This window comes from Phyllostomus hastatus, unplaced genomic scaffold, assembly GCF_019186645.2.
Source record: "Phyllostomus hastatus isolate PE091 unplaced genomic scaffold, TTU_PhHast_1.1 phas_contig_38, whole genome shotgun sequence".
NCBI lineage: Eukaryota > Metazoa > Chordata > Mammalia > Chiroptera > Phyllostomidae > Phyllostomus > Phyllostomus hastatus.
Genome location: NW_025333869.1, coordinates 35,182,992 through 35,198,156, shown reverse-complemented (window position 1 = coordinate 35,198,156; position 15,165 = coordinate 35,182,992). Strand labels below are relative to the sequence as shown.

Here is a 15,165-nt window from a genome sequence, read left to right as displayed (position 1 = left end):
CTGGTGAGCACTGAAATATGTCTTAGTAAAGGGGAAGAAATGGGTTAGAGATAAAATGGATCAAGGGTAAGATCATGAAAGTCTGAACCAAAAGGAAACTTGGAAAGCATCTAGAAAATTGGCAGTACTCAGGCCAAATTTGACTTCTAGACCTCTAGAGGTGTTTTGTCACCCAGTTTTAATTTTAATTTAATTTACTTTAATTTAATTGTTCGCAACTTTGAATGAATTTCCAATGTTTTAAAACTGGGAGATTTTATACAAAAATATAAATTTCCAGATTCTCTTGAAAAATGAGAAGATCTGGCGATATATGGGGCCCTCAGTCTTAGGAAAAATCATCTAGAACTGAGTAACCCTGGTCCTCACTGAATGGGCCTGTTCTCTCCAGCTCCATCCGCTCCCCAAAGGCTCCCTCACGCGGGACCAAGATCGACCTGCATTTAGAGTCTCCCCTGTGCTCTTCTGACATCCTCCCACCCCAGTCTGCTACGCTGGCTTATGATGCCTGTCCCCAATGGGTAAACTTGAGAACTTGCTGCCCCGGATCTTACCAACCCCTCAATTTCCTTATCTGCGTGAGGAAACTGAGGTTTACAGACGTCATGTCCGTCATGCCCGGGGAGACCGTAACAAGATCTCTTCCTAACCAATCCAGCAAATAGTCACCTCTTCCCATGTCCTGCTCTTCGGTTCAGAAGAGAAAATGGCAGAATTTGTAAATCCCTCAGAGCCTGAAAATAGATGAAAACATCTAGAGATTTAACAGAGTGTAGGATAGGCAAAACGAGGGCCAGACATTTAGTTACTACTGGTTGACTGGTGTAACAAAAACCTCCCTATACCCCAAACTCTTATTAATGCTCCCTATACTGCCAGGCTCTGCTGCACCTTGTCTCTGCTCTGCACAACCCACACCCCGCAGAGCCAGGCCCAAACTGCAGTAGTGTTCTGGTGAAGAAATCTATGATAATGCTCTCTGAACTGGTGTGATCTTTTGCGTAGTATGATCTTCATAGTTTGTACATGATAATGTGGAATCCAATCAGTGTGAGAACACACACTTTAGTATGTCATGTATAAACTAGTGTATTTGTGATACCACTTTCAGAATAAAAATCAGAACACATGGCAACATATATGGGATGCAAAATACAAAAAGATCTAGTGCAATTTGGGGGTTTACTGAATAATGAGAAGAATATGTAAAATTCATACTCTTCCAGAGAATCTGGCAGGTCCAGTTTTGGATTCAATGCTGCCACATTTGTTAGTATTTTTCTTATCCCATATCCCATCTTTGCTGAGCACTTAAGAGTATCTTTTCAGTGGATCATAAACGTACAAGACCATATATAGTAGTTCGAAGATGTGTTAGCACATTTCGATATGAAATTATGGAAAGTAAAAATAATCAGAATATTGTGTAAGGTACAGCATGATGACTATAGTTAACATACTGTATTATATACGTGAAAGTTGCTAAGAGAACAGATCTTAAAAGTTCTCATAAAAAAAGATTGTAACTGCATGCAGTGGTGGATATTAACTGAACTTATTTTTGTAGGCATTTCACAATGTATACATATATCATCGTGTTGTATAACTGAAAGTAATACAATGTTATATGTCAATTATATCTCAATTTTTTAAAATAAATAAAATAGTCAGGATGACAGGAATGAGGATACAACGAAAAACATAGAGAAACACTCCTCTTATAGGTAGCAGGCCCAATTTCTAACTTCTGTTAACGATAGTTGTCCTAACCCTTGTTATGTGGTAGCCCAGTTATCCAAAGGACAGGCTCTCAAGACTGATTTCTTGCATTCAAATCCTGGTCCCATCATTTACTTACCTGAGTAACCTTATTAAAATTCTCAGTCTAAGATAAAAGTTATGCCTCCATAGATAAAATAAGATGTGTTGGCTCACTTGACATATCATGTTTAATAAACATGTTAATTATTATTATTATTATTACCAGCAATTGAAACAAAAAATAGAAGGTGGCTTTACTCTGCATATTGGTCTGGGAAAGTAGAGGTATTTGCCTATCCAAAGTTTTAATCAAACTAAGAGTTATTATACCGTAAAATTGCAGATCTTTTTTTTGGGGGGGGGCAACTAGACTTAAATAAAAATTAGATTTAAATAATAAGTTATTTTTTCTGGAAAACTGATTTCACCACACTATTGGTTCTACAAGTCAGATTTGGCCTGAGCACTTCAAAAAAACTGAAGGGTATTTGGAACATGCTTCAGTAACATGTATAGGAACCAAATATCACTGACATTTTATTCATTTACTTCTTTTAGAGGGAAGCTCACAAAATTAAACTCCAAGGTATAAACTACAGTTAAGAAGGCTAACATTATTGGTTCAAATATAATAATAATGTTCAATGACATTTTAATTTCTTAGCATGGCTTGTCATGTTCTCCATAATCTAGTCTCATCCTACTTCTCAGCCTATCACCTTAAATTCCAGGCTCCAGCCATTCTAACTGCTCTTCTACCTGTGAACACACCAGATTGCCATACCTCTGCACCCTTGTTCCAGCAGGACATTCCGTTGAGAAAATCCTTTCCTTCCTCAAGTCCCAGCTCAAATGTGACACCCAGCACAAAACTTTTCTCAGTTCTTAACCTTAAGTGAACTCCTTTTCTCTGCCATTTAAGATCATACGGTTGATATCTCCGCCATATGACGCCAATCACATTGTCGGGTATTGAAGGTATCTGTAAACAGGCCTCTGTTTCCCCGCCGGCTAAACTTCTTGAAGGCAGGGACCACATACTTTTCCCAGGAATTCAGTTTTAAGTTATAGTTCAGTCTCATAATCTACAAGGAATACTTTGATGTTTACAAAGAACCTCCCAAAGAGAAGGCCAACTAGATCAAAAGGTATACATTCTTCTAATGTTTAATTAAAGTCACCAGGAGATTCTTGTAAAGCTATAGTTGTATAAGCAAGACCCTTTCTTTTGCACTTTCCCACTGTCGTTCTATACTCAACTGCATTCTGTGAATTAAGTTCAAGAAACACCTCACTTAAAAAAAAGACTACAAAAGCTGGGGGGTTTAAAAGACTGAGTAGTTAGGAAATAATGCTTGCAAATCTGACCACATCTATCTAATTGTCATCCTGTAGCTTGGGGTTCATGGTCAGATCTAACCCCAACGCGCCATGATCTGCTGTGTGACACTGTGTGTCTGCAGTTCCAGACACCGAACAATGCACACCATCAGCACCCTCTTTCCAAAGTCGTAGTCAGGAGTCAGAAGTCAGAAGAGATTTCCTAGGGTCCTGATTTTTTGTCCTTCCCTATGTTCATCTTATTGATATGAAGGGTCCTTGTCACACCACTTGCCTACTCACATAAGAAACAGAGAAAGATGTTTTTAGGCAGTCAGTGGTGCTAAAAGTCTGAGTTGTCACAAAATTGTAGGTTAAACTATTTTGTTACGTAATTTCCACCTCTTGGGGCCTTAAAAAAAAAACAACAGACATTTTGGCAGTGACATGGGCACTTAACCCTGTTACTTGCATTCACGTGCTATTTAAAAGGAGATGTAACCCTATAATGAATAATCGGTGGTTTCACTTTAGAATCTTGTCTAGCTTCCTCGGTCCTCTGCCTGAACCGAACCATCCAGAACAATTTCCCACGGCTGAAGCCAACCCAACTCTAAGAAACTGTTAAGACATACACCAAATTAACAGAATTTGGTGGAACATCTGACTACTCTGGGGTGGGAGGTGTATATCTACCTACAGTTGGAACTACTGTCCAGGTTAATTCAAGATTTAAAAAATAAAACACACCCAAACTAACTGTGACAAAAGAAAGTGGTCAAAAAATGTTATATTAAGTAACTTACTATGTAAATAATATATTTAGTGTGAATCTTGCCTAAGTTTCTGAGATGGATCGACCTGTGCTGGGTTAGACCTGGCATCCTAAAAAGTGTTGATTTGTTTTTTGATGACCAACTTTTAAATGATTCTCAGTTGTTTCCAAAGCTCTGAGCGCTGCTGAAGCCAGAGCAGGTTGTTACCAAGGGCGAGCCACAGATGGACCGGATCAGCACCAAGTCCTCCCAGGTTCCCACTCTGTCCGACAGGCCCAGGTGCCAATGTCTTCCCTGGCATCACGGAGGCTGGGCTTCTGCTCTCGCCAGGGCCGACCTGGTGGTGCTGAACTTGGCGCGGTGGTGCAATATGCGCCCGCCCCCAGCACCGCTTTCCTCACAGCCCCTGAGAATCCCTGGCGTCCCAACGCCGACCCTCCTTGGGGCACCTGTGAGCACCAACCCCCAACCAAGGCGCTTGGAGGCCTCCATGCCCTCGGGGAAATAGGGGCCCACCTGAGTCATACCCGCCCCCACACCCTCTGCAGCACCACCAGCAGCCCCAGATACTACATCTGGAGTCCCGGGACAGATCTCCACTGTGAACCCAATCCGAGGACACCGTCCTCCTCCAGGACCCCATTTCTCTCTCGGTCTCTCTTCCGATTCCGTTTAAAATGCCGTCCTCAGATTGCTGGGGAAACTTGCCCACTGCGGTAACGCACCCCACCAAAAAAAGAGGGCTGTCAAGGGGTAGGCGCGAGCGCACCGAGTACACTCTCAGGCCCCAGCACACACCCCAAACAAGAAACCGGTTCCAAGCTTTTCGGCTGCCGGTGACAGCGTCGCTGACGCCTCCCCCTCCTACTCAGAGTCGGAGGAATTACTTCTAGTCTCGGGGAGGCTAGACAGCACGGGCGGCTGCCGACCCTCGGGACCCTCCCCGCGCGCTCCAGCTCCTTACCTGTGTACCGGACTCCGGGGCGCAGCACAGGACACGTTGCCCGGGTGGGCCGGACAGGTAGTGCAGTGGAGACCTTGGCCGCCTCTGTTCCCTGTAGCTCCGGGCCTGCCGGGCGGCTATTTATCCGGGGGCCCGGCCCCAGCCCCGGCCCCGGCCCCTGAGGGAGTATTGAGCAATCGGTCCCGCTACGCGCTGTCGCAGTACCCACCACCCTCTGCCCGCGCCGAGCTCCTCCGCTGTGGCGGCGGCCACTTGCAGGGAGGGAGCCAGCCCCCTCCTCCGGGCTCCACCTTCTCTTTCTCCTCCTCCCCGGAAAGTTATTCCCTATGTTCCCCCCTCCCCACCCCACCCCACCTCCACACACTCCTCTCTTCTTTGCGGGGCACCCTGGCCAGTCTGAACCGGTTATGAATGCGCGGGTTGCTGAGCGAAAGGAGGAGGAGGTGGAGGAGATGGAGGCGGAAAAGCGGGCAGTAGGGGCGCTGCTCCTGCTCCCGCTGCCCGGAGCCTTGCAGGGCCAAGCCGGCCAGGCGGAGGAAGGGCACCGCCAGGGCCCTGGCCCGGGCCGGGAGCCACCAAGGCGGCAGAGCTTGGCACCACCGACCAGGCGCCCTCTCCGTGCGTACACGAGCGTGCCCTGGCGTCGCTGAGCCCCTGCTGCACACCGTGTGCTCGCGCCGTCCCTCCAAGGACCGGTGCCCATTTGCGGGGAGGCAAGGTCTATAGATGAATGAGAGTCGCCCCTGGTCTCCCAGGCTCCTGGGGCCGCTGGGTGTCTTTCTGGCCAGAGCTGTATACCCCCACTGGCAGTGATCCCAGAGAAACGGGCACCAGAACTCTTTGGAGTTGGTGCCCCTGGGCAGTGAGGAATGAGGATGCCAAGTGCTGTCCTTTGTGACAGCTCCGAGGAAAGGAGGGCGCCCCCGTAGTGCACGCAGCGTGCTGGGAGAGAAAGGTTGCATCTGAGGACGTTCTGTCTGCCCTGCAGGTGGACGGCACTGACAATGCACTCATATCTTCGGCTGAAAGGTACAGGGCATGGGCGCTGTGGTGGATGTGTGCTGTATCCCCACAGAGAGTCCCTGAAGCCGACTGAGGACAGGGGCTCACCTGGTGTGGGAAACCTCCAACGGAATATGCACATTTTGTTTCCTGTGTGTGTAGGGATTTCTGGGAAGGGGCACCATACCTTCTACTAGCTTTTCAAAGGGGGCTGGGGCCATCCATCACCGGGAAGAGAATTCCTTTATACACTGAACGCTCTGGTTTTGATTTGGACAAAAATCCTACAGCTTGCAAAGGGTTGGTTTCTGAAGTCCAGATTAGGCTGTCTGACCTTCCTGAGCCTCCGTTTTCTCTTCTTGCCTGTGAGACAAGAGTTCAAAACACAGGCAAACAAACAAAAAACCTGTGGCCCCCAGCCACACATGTCAAATTTTCCTGCGGATATGAAAACAGCAGTCTGTCAGTCTGTCACTTTGTCCCACACCATTCCTTTCTACCCAATTTGCTGACTTTCAGATTATGAGGAAGAGAATGGCCAATGTTAGCTGATACTTTGTTTTGCCCTAAGAAGAAGAAAGATTAGGGGAAAAGATTAAGTAACAGTAATAATAAGAGGGAGGTGGTTCCAAGAATAGTTTCTGGAAAGAAAAATGGAAAAGGGACGCTTTCAACACAAAAACTTTATTTAGGAGAAGGCGCACCATAAGGGCCTCCTCTCATGATGTTCCGTTTTTACCATAATGGTTACTCAAGGAGCGTGGTTACGCGATCAAGTGTGTCCACTGTAATAATGCATTGACCTGTGCATTGGCCATTTTTTCCTTTTCTCTATGTGTTCCAATAAAAGATATTTTAGAAAGTTTTTTCTTGATCCAAATACACCCTAACCACCAGAGCAATCAACATGTATGAAGTTATATTGAGGGGTGGGGCGAATGAGGAAACCCTGCTTGAAAATATTTGTGTTCACCAATTGGCTTCTGCAGTTGCCACGTGCCTGTGCTCATCCCCACCAAATGTCCCCAGATTTCTTTTAAAGAGAATATATGATCAGCCCTCCACATCTGCCCAGGCCAGTCCATGCCTATTAACTAAAAACTGAAAAGGGTTTTATCTGTACATAGTATGGACCAACTTGAGTGTAAGACTGGATCTCAGGGGTCAAAAACTCAATTGTCTGGGAGTCCAGATTCAATGTAATGCATGAAGTGGGCAGGGAGAAGCCTAGAGAACTTATGGTGCATGGAAGCTGGCTCTGGGGCCATTGGTTTAGGGAATTCCTGCCAGGCTGGAATGTGAATATTGCCCCCAACCCCTTGTGAAGGTTCATTGTTCAGTCATACCTCAGCAGAGCATTTAGACATGCAAGAGAACTCAGAAATCTAATCCCCGATGCTTTACCTATGAATGGAATTTGAACCAGACACGCTAGGGATCTGCTCCTGATTACCCTCCAGGGTGGAGTGGGGGCAGAGCAGGCTGGCAGAGACAGGATTGAAACCATCTCCCTACCCCCCAGAGTTTTTGCCCCACCCCCAGTGACATGAAGATGCAAGTCTGCTTGCAAGGTGAGGGTTTTTCAGCTCTGTGTAGCCCCTGCCCTTTGTGTCTCTCTTGAGCCCAGAACTCGATGTACTTTCAACAGGATGAAATGAGAGGGAAAGGCAGGTCATTTAAATGACCCTGATTTACACGAACCTCCCTTGGGAAGAAATTAACCTGAGGGAAAATATTTAAAGAGAAAACAAAGGAGTTCCTTCTTTACCTTATGTTATTATGAAGCATTTATTAAGAAGTTTGTGATTTGTGAAGTAGTCAAAGTTCTCCCCTTCTTGGACAACTTGTTGCCTCAATCTTTTAGTGAATGGGGTAGAAAGATAAGCCTGAAATTGTTCTGTTGTCCTCGTCTCAGCAGAAACAGAGGGCAGAGGAAGGCATGAGTTGGTCAGAAGAGGGCGGGACATTTTGCACAGCACCTGAGTTGATGGTCCAGCACCTGCCTGGCTGACCAGGCTTTCCTCCCTGACTTACTATACCAGGATGTTTCTTTTCTTTGTACACATTTTCTTTCCCCTGTTTATGAATGACAGCATAGCTGTATATGCACTGCACTTTGAAATAAAAATAAGCAAGGGAAATAGAATTTAGAGTTTTTATAGTAGTTAGATTAGCAATCTAAAATCATTCTGTTAATTCCATTTCATTCATTCACACTCTAACAGATAAGAGATCAGAAAATAATAGAAGTAGAGCTTTTTTGTAGAGCTTTTGTTGAAAAGACAATTTTTCAAATATTAAAAATAACCTTTGTTGTTATTACATGCCATATCATATTTTTACTTGAAGTTCTCCAGAATATTGTTCCATCTTTTCTTACTTTTATTTTCATTGTAATATTTGGCTCAAATGATTTTAATTTTAAGAGAAGGGGGGAGAGGGATAAACACTATTTTTTGAGCACCCAGTAATCACCAAGAACTATGCTATTTCACTTACCCCTCGAAGCAACTTCATGTGGTTTAGTGTTGCTCCATTTTATACATGAGGAAATGGGAGTGCAGAGACATTGAACTACTTGCTGAGTCAATCATTAAGTGACAGAGTAGGATTCAGGCCTGGGTCCAGCTGTGCCCTTCCCACTTTACCTTAGAAAAATGATTCCAGACTGGTAAGAGCTAACACTGAGGACAGACATTTCACACATACTAACTCATGTAAGGCTCACAATAAACCTAAGAATTAGGTGCTGTTTTTATTGGTGTTTTGCTGATGATGAAAATAAACTAGAGAGAAATTAAATAATTTACCCCCAATCACACCGTTAATGAGGAGTAGGCTGAAGTTCAAATTCAGGCATCCAGACTACAGAGAACCATGCTCTGAATCACCACTCTTTCTTCTCATGAAAGTGAAATCAGAAATGTAGAATTGATAGAATATGCATGTCCTGTATGTTTGCATACACATACATAAACATTCCAGTTCACATCTTTCTAATTTGCATTACAGTTTCAAGGCCACAGCCGAAACCAACCTACACCTTCATGTATACCAGTTTCCAGTATGTACCCAGTATGTTTCCTTGTGCAGGACTCACAACACCTGTAATGTGTTCATGCATGTTTTCCCAAAGAAACTATAAACTCCTGAGAGAAGGTGCCAGGTCCGTCCTGTCCGTCACTGTTCCCTAGAGCACAGTGAGTGACCAAATGAGCAAATGAATGAGTGCATGTTCAAACTGGCAGTGGTTTATTTTTGCTGCACCATATCATTGAATTCTTCACTTGCCTTACATGATGAAGGAGAAACCGCGTGATCTGTATTTTATGCGCAGAGTCTGTAGAGTCCAGAATCTGTGGACAGTCCAAATACTTGGTCCCATGGTTGAGCAAGTAAATGTTTTTTGTCTATGATCACTAATCAAATTAGATGTACTGAACATGCTGCAGCCATGTTTTGTTGGGTATGATTCAGAAAAATGGTTGCTAACTCATGAAATTAAAAGTTATAAAGAAAAAAATGCACCCTTGAGGGGAAAATGTAAAGTCAAGCATGTTCCGTAGGAATTTGAACACAGACTGAAATTGGTGTAGGTAGAATCAAATAACAGGATAAATGAATTTTATTCAAGATTCAAAGTCCCAAAAGGAAGAGTGTGACTGGCCTGACTTGGGCAATATAACCATCTCTCAGTTGGAGACAGACAGGAGACACTTGGAGAGCACTCACTGGGGAGAGGTTATTCTCTGAAAGCAAACTGGGATGCAGATTGTCAGAACACAGTAAATGTCCTTCACAATGGGTTAGACCATGAGAGTTCTTGCCTCCACGTGAAGGCTTTAGCCAGGAAGCCAAGAGGAATCACTGAAGGATTCTGACAGTGGAGTGACACAGTTGGATTTGTGTTTCAAAATGCTCACTTTTACAATCCACACTGGAGAATGGACTGGGAGGGATAGGAGTCAGAAGGTTGACTTAATAGTTGGAGCAAAAAATTGTAAAACTGTAAAACCTATAAACTATTAAAAGGTAAAGGACCGATTTGAGAGCTTAAGAAGTGCCACAAAATCGATGGGTATGGGGTTAGTAAAAAGCAAGTTTTAGTATGACTTCCAGCTCTCCCATAAGAGCTTATAAAGAATTGCTGGAAATTAGGGAAGGTTGCCTCACACTGCAGGATCCTCTAGGATAGACTTAATTTCAAATAGTATATCTGATCATTCTGAGAAAACATAAAAATATTTAAAACACCCTAAACCTAAAATATTGTCTCCAAGATAGTTCTGCAGGTAGAAATGGTACCAAATTATTTTGTCAGCCTCAAGTTTTCTCATCTGTGATTTGAATACGATCATACATGGGTGAACATACACAACAGGAAGAAAAAGTGGGAAACCTATTCATTACCAGTATCGTGAGTAGTGGTGCCTGTAAAGTAAATGCTGAAGCTTCACTGGAAATAGGCCTGACCTAAGCATGAGGAACCTTGGTTGATTGTTGTTAAGTAAATCTTAGAAGGAAGAGGCCACGTCCTCTTGCAGCAACAAGCAAATATCAATCAAACACCAGTTGTACCGCTGGCTCAGAGAGAGCCATGCCAACAGCTCTATTATCTGCAACTAGATCCATCACTCTGCGCTTAGAGAAAAATCATTATATTTCTAAATCTAGAGTTGTATGACCCACAGTACAAATACTTGAACTGTGGTAGCCACCAAATGAAAGCTCACTTAATTCTCAACAGCATGTACAATGATAATTATGGTCATTTTCTTCCATTGAACCTGGTCATCCAGAAATACCTGGAAGTTCAAACAGGCTGCTTCTGGGTGTTTGAACATTCCCAGGATAGTTTGTGCCTCGATAATTTCCTTTAGCCTCACATCGTCATAAATGCTTCTTTTGAGATTGCTGAATTTGAATCTGTTTTTGAACCAGAACAGGCATTGGAGATTAGCAGGTGTTGAACAACCTCACCCTCAACGTAGCATTTAACTTCTAATTTTCAGATGAAGAAACAGAAATTCCAAATGTTGAATGATAACAGGCAAAGGGAGTCCTGGCCAGGTGACTCAGCTAGTTGGAGTGTCATCCCATATAGCAAAAGGTTTTGGGTTTGATTCCTGGTCAGGGCACATATGAGAGGCAAACTGATCCATGTTTCTCTCTCACATGTTTATCTATCTGTCTATCCATCTGTCTATTCTCTATCTATCTCCCTTCCTCTCTCTCTAAAATCAATAAACATCCTCAGATGAGGATTTTTTAAAAACTGAGGCAAAGGAAAAGGGGGATTAGAGCACACAGCCCTGAAGCCAAATTTACCAATTAGCTTTGTAAACTTGATGAGGTTCCTCATCATCTCTGTGTCTAGTTCCTCATGTGTAAAAATGGGAGACAATAATACCAATCTCATATGGTGGTTGTGCAGATTCAGTGAATTAAACCAGATAAGACAGCCTAACACGCAGTGCTCTATGTGCACTTGTTTTCACGAGTAGACCAAAGAACCCTACTTAGGACTCCCATCCTCCCTCTCCTATACATAGTTAGAAGAGAAAAATTGTATCTATTGACAAATTTACAATGGTTGTGAATGGTTGTCATACATAACTTCCTTTCAGGATGTCTCGTCAAGACCTGCATCTGAGTTTTTGAAATTCATTCAAGAAGAGTTTCTGTAGTGGCAGGCAGGTATGATAACCAGTCTAGGAAGTCAACAAAGTCCAGCAACCAACCAAGCCTGAAAATTTGCCTTTCAACCAAGAAGACTTGAGTTTAATTCCTCGGTGTCAACTTGGGACCATCTTTTGTCAACAACAGTCTTAGTGAACTGAATGGTTGGATTCTGACTTAAATGTAATTCTTGGACAGGCTATTAGTTCAACTTTTCTTTGGCTGGTCAAGATTATTTTTCAACGGGTTCTTTAGCCAATAGTGATACAATATACCACGAAATAAATCAAGAAATAAACTTTGCTGTGGGCTGGAAAAAGAAACACCCAATGGAAGTTCTGTCATGCTGAAAACTATAATTTGCAATAAATTTTACTCACTAAGTGTGGCCCAAATAGTATATTTTATAAGGAGAAGTATGCAGCTAATGAATAACAAGGGCCAAAAACTCAGTCTGCAAAAAGGGTCTGCTTATGGAAAGGAGCTATGAGAATCGTTTTTACTCTTCAGTGCTCCTCTATCCACACAACTGACAAAGTGACCTCGTACAGTGGAAAACAAAGAAAATACCCCGTGCCTCAAATATGCATGGCTTAGAGTAGGTATCCAATGAGTGAATACTAATTGAATAAATCTAATCTCCATCAGTGAAAAAGTATCCCATGATAACATGGGTGTTTTTTTATCTGCCTGAAGGTACTTGAAGGAAATGTGAGGAATTTCTTATGTAATTAACTTTTTTACATAAAATGGGGTCATAAGGAACCCAAATAATTGACTTTGATTGCTAGATATCATGGAGATGTAAAGAAAATAGATGAAGATTTTAAAATTCAAATCAAAATTAATAATTTTATCTTTAGACCTTCATTTATTAACCTACCTACTGACATTTGAAATTCTGAGGATTATCCTGGTCACAAAAATGTTCTTTTTCTCTAGAGATCAAGAGAGAACCTTTCAAAAACTGTAGATATGGGACAGCCAGTTTGTAACATAATTTACAGTTCCTGAAAAGGTTAAAAGTCGAGTTACCATGTGACCCAATAATTCCATTCACAGGTAAATACACAGGATAACTAAAAATATGTGTTGTCACACACAAAAAAACATGTACCTGAGTGTTCATATCAGCATTATTCAGAATTGTTGAAAGTGGAAACAATCCAAATGTCTGCCAACTGGTGAATGGATAATAAAATGTGGTATATCTGTACAATACAATATTATTGGGCCATAAACAAGCCAAAGACAAAAGGCTCTACAGTGGAGCCTCGGTTCTCGCACTTAATTCACTGTGGAAAACTATTCGAGAAGCAGTTTGTTCAAAAACTAAATCTCCTTTGTTTGTCACCTGAGAGACGCGTGGCTGATCATACAGGTGTCAAAGGGCTGCTGGGTAGAGAGTGGAGAACCGAAGTTTTGTTAGACAACCAAGACATTTTTTCTGTGAACAACTTGGTCGAGAACCAATTTGTTTGAGAACTAAGGCATGTGAGAACTGAAGTTTGACTATATATTGTACAATTCTATTTATATGAAATGCCCAGAATAGGCAAATCTATAGAGACAGAAAGTAGATTAGGAGTGGCCTAGGCATGGCAGAGGTGAGGGTTTTAAAGGAGGGTAGGCTGGGGGAGAGTGCGGAGTAACTGCTCATGAGCCCTCATGAACATGGGGTTTCTTTTTGGGAAGATGAAGTGTTCTAAAATTGATTGTCTGAGCAACAGACTAAAAATAATTGAATTTCACACACTAAAAAGATGAATTGTATGGTATACAAATATCTCGATAAAGCGGTTATAGAAGCTATAGGCAATAACATTTTTGCTTTGCTTATGGTTTTTTTAAAAGCTGTCCTAAAAATACAGATTTTTAATTTAACTTGTAGAGTAATGGAACTGCCTGACGTTGTGACAAAGGAGCCCAACATGCTCAGCCTGGAAGAACCGTGGAGAGGGTTCACTGTTTAATGTACGCTGTGATGTGTGCTGGCACAAAGGACACAGAGCACCAGAAGTCCTCATGTCCTTTCCATGTGCTGCCATGGCCAAGTCTCCCCAACCACCCAGGTTGTGGGACAAATGTCAGAGAAGTTACACAGAAGCTGACTTTTATCAATCCTGAAAAGTTAACTCTCGTGTTTACTAAGTTGCAGTCACACTGAACTTCCTAATATTTTGCTGAGCTCTACCTACCTCAGGGCCTTGGTACCTGCTGTTTCCTGCATCTGAAGTCCTCACTCTTCTCTCAGGTCGCCACCTCACTGGATCCGCATCAGTCAAGCTTCTGTGTCAATCTTATCTTCTCGGGAAACTTTCCTTGGATCCTCCTAGCTAAAAGATTCTTCCCCATAGACACCCTCCTTATCTCTGTGTTTTACTTATGCCAAGGCACTAGCACTTTCTGAAAGACTTACGTGTTTATTCGTTTTTTGTCTGCTTTACCCATCAGAAAGCAAGCTCCATGAGGGCAAGGGACTGCAGTATTTCCCTGCGCCTACCACGTTCCCAGATAGGCAGTCAGTGCATGATAAATATTTATTGAGCAAATGATCTCCACAGTACAAGTCATAATCAAGTTCATAAATAACATCTAAAAGGTCAGACTCTGTACCTGGAGATCACACCTTGTATAGGAGTCCAGGGATACTGACCCTCTAAAGAATAGTCTGTAGCTAGCTCCTGGCAGAAAGGGCACATGGCTCAGACTAGACACCCAGTTGGCCACCAAGGACTTCCTGTGCTCTTGCACTGATCTTTCCTCACCATGATCCCAAGTCAGATGGCAGCATGAGCTCAGGGGCCTCTCCTGTGGGTTTATAAATAAGTCTGGGCTCATTGCTGATCCCAGAATGGCCTACATGGCAACTTGCCCTCAGCTTGCTCAGTTAGTAGGACTGCTCCCAGTAAGGTCAGCAAATAACAGTTGTAGAGAGCAACCCAGAACAACAACTTGGCCTGCAGATCACAATAACACCACACATTTAAGACCTTCTCTCAAACCTTGACCCCAGTTTCTGCCAAAGCAGTTTTTCTCAATCATGCCCCAGAGTTAGGTTTTATTTTATTAATCAAATGCCTGAGTGTAGGATTAAGATGTTTCATTGTGGTATAAATTTCTTGCCTTGCAAATGAGGAGCCAGTGGTAATGAACTTCTCAGGCTTGATACAATACGGTCAGGCAGAATAACGAATGGGTAGAAGGGCTCTAGTGGCAGACGGTTTTGAGTTGAGGGTCTTGGTTCTCTCACTTCCTAACTGGGTCACTACAGTTGGGATGTCCTGTGTAAACTTGAGCATTTTACTTAATTCCTCTGACCCTGCACCACCTCATTTGTAAAATGGAAATAACTCATAGATTTATTAGTATAGATTAAATTACGTAATGTATGCAAAGCACTTACCATGGTGCACTCCAATGAGATATTGCCATCTATAAATAACAAATGTTCTAGCAGGCATTTTCCGACTGCTCTTCTCAAATTCAGAATAATCCCTTCAAGGAACCACAGAACTAGGAAGGCTGCAAGGCCACATAAGGTGATACCAAGAAACTATGAAATTAACAGCATGTAGATACCTGAATTCAGACATGGCTAGATAATACATATCTACTAGTGGAAAGTTAAGAAACACCATTAGTTCAGTTTCATCATGGAGG

General features: G+C 42.9%; 1 protein-coding gene across 4 annotated transcripts in view; it reads right to left on the bottom strand.

Moving 5' to 3' along the window:
* SLC16A9 (solute carrier family 16 member 9) overlaps positions 1-15,165 on the bottom strand; it is a 77,938-nt gene that overhangs the window by 62,469 nt on the left and 304 nt on the right. For 3 of the 4 annotated variants that reach the window (XM_045842407.1, XM_045842406.1, XM_045842409.1), the window contains exon 1: positions 4,822-5,143. The exons of the other annotated variant lie outside the window; for it this stretch is intronic. The gene's annotated coding sequence lies outside the window, so the exon portion shown is untranslated. Of the gene's footprint in view, positions 1-4,821; positions 5,144-15,165 lie in introns of those variants that run through there. 4 annotated transcript variants of the gene reach the window in all.